This window comes from Saccopteryx bilineata, chromosome 2, assembly GCF_036850765.1.
Source record: "Saccopteryx bilineata isolate mSacBil1 chromosome 2, mSacBil1_pri_phased_curated, whole genome shotgun sequence".
NCBI lineage: Eukaryota > Metazoa > Chordata > Mammalia > Chiroptera > Emballonuridae > Saccopteryx > Saccopteryx bilineata.
Window position 1 is genome coordinate 316,573,195 of NC_089491.1, and position 3,325 is coordinate 316,576,519.

Here is a 3,325-nt window from a genome sequence, read left to right on the forward strand (position 1 = left end):
GAGGAGTCTGATGGACTCCTGCGTGCGCCTGACCGGGATCCGCCTGGCATGCCTACCGGAGGGAATGCTCTGCCCATCTGGGGTGTTGCTCTGTTGCGACCAGAGCCACTCTAGCGCCTGAGGCAGAGGCCAAGGAGCCATCCCCAGTGCCTGGGCCATCTTTGCTCCAATGGAGCCTCGCTGCAGGAGGGGAAGAGAGAGACAGAGAGAAAGTAGAGGGGGAGGGGTGGAGAAGCAGATGATGCTTCTCCTGTGTGCCCTGGCCGGGAATCGAACCCAGACCTCCTGCACAACAGGCCGATGCTCTACCACTGAGCCAACCAGCCAGGGCCTAGTAATGCCCTTGTTGATCAAGCTACACAAAAGAAAATTATATGGAGGAGATGATGTCAGAGTAATGGTGGGGTAGGAAGCGATACCGATAAATCTCCCCCAAAACTCAACAAGATCTTCAACCAGAAACAGAAAAACCTATCCTTGGAGCCTCCAGATGTTTCGCAATACACCCGAAGGTATGGTCGAGTGAAAAATTGGCTAAATATATAACCAAACCCCGAAGGAAATAGGGAGTAAGAAATGCTCCACCTTCCTCACTAACCTAAACAGGGTGGCTTTCTCTGGGATCCGTGAATATAGAAACTGAGGCGGGCAAAGGGGGTGAATAGATCCAGGCCATGGCACAAACAGCCGAACCAGGCTGTGGCACGGAGTTCCAAGCCGAGGAAAAACTGTTCCTGTGGCAACCCGGGCAATACAAGCTAACACTCGCGCTAAACCCAGACAAAGAAAGACAAGCGGGGCAGCCATTTTACCCGATCTCCTGGTCGGCGCACGCAGATAGTGGGCGAGAGATTTCTTCCTAAGCCCCGGGAGTGGGTGCCCGTGTTACCCCACAGAGAGGCAGAGTTAGAGGCCTTTGTGTGGGCTGAAAGTGCAATCTCTGGGCAGCCCCAGCGCCCTGGAAAAGCCACGCATGGGAGGGAGTGAGAACTAATTCCAACGGTGGAAATTTTCCGTGCTGGTAAGGGATTCACTCAGAGGGAAATGCGGCCGGCCTCATATCCTGGTCTGCGCGTGCAGATAGTGAGCGAGAGATACCTCCGAGTGCCTCGGCAGTGCGCGCCCGTGTTATCGCACAGAGGGGCAGAGTCAGGGGCCTTTGTGTGGGCAAAAGCGGAATCTCAGGCTGCCCCAGTGCCTTGCAAAAGCCGTGCACAGGGACGGAGCGAGAGCCAATTCCAACGCAGGAACTTTTCCATGCGGTTGGGGGTTTCACTCAGAGCATGAGACTGCTGGCCGGATATCCTGGTCTGCATGCGCAGATAGTGAGCGAGAGTTTCCTCCAAGTGCCCCGGAAGTGGGCGCCCGCCTGAGTTACAGGACAGAGTGGCAGAGCCAGAGGTCTTTGAGTGGGTGGAAACCCCGCCTGATTATGCTAGCAGCTCTGACTGACTGAACCTTACCCAGAACCCTGTGCTGAGTCGAAATAGAGTGAGGAGTTACCAGCTCTTTGAGCCTCTTACTGTCCAGGCAGAAGCAGCAGCAACCCCATAGCTGGATTATCAGGCTACTAATTGAGGAAGGAAAGACTACGAGAAAGGCTCCAGGAACACAGACTCTCTCACTGACAGAGCCTAGAAATGCTAATGAGCCTCGACTGCCAATGAGAATAAAGCACAATACATGACATCGCCCTAGAGATTTATCAACTGCAAACCTCTACCTGAGCGTGCCAAAGGGGCAGAACCCGGGGTACAGAGTCACCGACCAGGAAGAGGGAGAGAAAAGAAAAAGCAAGAAGATAACCTCTCAAAATCAAGAATAATCTGCAGACTTTATAACCTATCCCATTTTATTATATTTGTTCATTTGTTTCTCTTATCTTCATTCTTGATATTTTTTTTCCTCCTCCAACTTGGCCAATTAACTCTCTGCCGGTCTTACTCTCTCCTCTCCTTGAACTACACTACCCATAAGTGTTACATCTTTCATTATCTTTTCTCTCCTCTTCCTTTCTCTCTATGAGGGTTGCACAAAAAAACCCTTAACTCTCTCTCTCTCTCCTATTTTTTCTTTTTTCTTCTTTTAGTGGTTCCCTCTTTTTTCTCTCTCTCTCTTTCTTTTCTCCCTCTATATTAGTTTTTTCCTTTCTCCTTTACATCTTCTCTCATTCAACCCTCAATAACAAACAAATTATCTTATCTGGGATGCAAACTTATGTTTGTGGCATTTTGAGGGGTTTTTACTTCACCTTTTTAACTCACTAGCCAGTGCTCCCATCCCCAGCTCTCCATTTTATCTAGTTCTTGTTCCACTAAATACAATAGTAATTTTTTAATTTGTCCCCCCATTTTTCTGTTTCCCTCTTATTCCTCTCATCATAACTCTTAGTCAGCCAACACCTAAAAACAAATAATTTTATTCTTGACCCAAATTTTTTTCTTATTTGCTTTTTGTGGGTCCATACCCCCTTCTTTTTTTTTTCTTTCTTTTTTTTTCTTTTTTTTTGCACCTTTATTACTTTTCCCCAATTCAGGCCCTCCATTTCAGGCATTGTTTGTTATAATTCACAGTTCACCACAAGATTTTCTCAAGAAAGAGGGGAGAGGAGAGGAGAGGAAAAAAGGAGGGGGGGAATAATTTCGTTTTTTTTAATTTTTTATTTTATTTTATTTTTCTTTATTTCATTATTAATTTTGTTAAAAAAACAACTCTTTTCGATTTTTTAATTTTTTTAACATTTTATTCTTTATTAAATCTCATTAATACTATCAACAAAACCACCCTCAGATGCCATTAAGGAAGAAAAAATTGAATATCATGGAACAAAAGAAAGAGAGGTAACACAGCTAGATGAGGAAAAATCTATGGATAAAAAATTTAATATATTGGAAACCTTGGAGCTAAATGATAGAGAATTCAAGATAGAAATCTTAAAAATCCTCCGAGATATACAAGAAAACACAGAAAGGCAATTTAGGGAGCTCAGAAAACAACTCAATGAACACAAAGAATATATGTCCAAGGAAATTGAAACTATAAAAACAAATCAAGAACAGCTCTCAAAAACCAAGGAGCAAAGAGGAAGCCACAATAATCCTGGTAAGGAGTGCCTGAATCTCCTCTGCTTACAGGAAGGGAAGGAGGGGGGTGAGGCTGAGAGCCTAGAGAGGATTTCACAGAGGAAAAAGAGCAGAAACTACTGCTCACAGCCACTTACCTGGCGACCAGGGAGCAAGATGGGTTGAAAAGACTAGCTTATCTCCCAAGTGGAAAAGACAGGGAGAGGGACAGACTGTGAGGGGCTAAAGTATGCAAGAAACAA

The 3,325-nt window shown here is 45.5% G+C and overlaps 1 non-coding gene across 1 annotated transcript; it reads right to left on the reverse strand.

The window, feature by feature from the left end:
* Positions 1-255: 255 nt before the first annotated feature.
* TRNAN-GUU (transfer RNA asparagine (anticodon GUU)) lies at positions 256-331 on the reverse strand. The gene has a single exon. It is a non-coding gene; the product is annotated as a tRNA-Asn (tRNA).
* Positions 332-3,325: the final 2,994 nt, after the last annotated feature.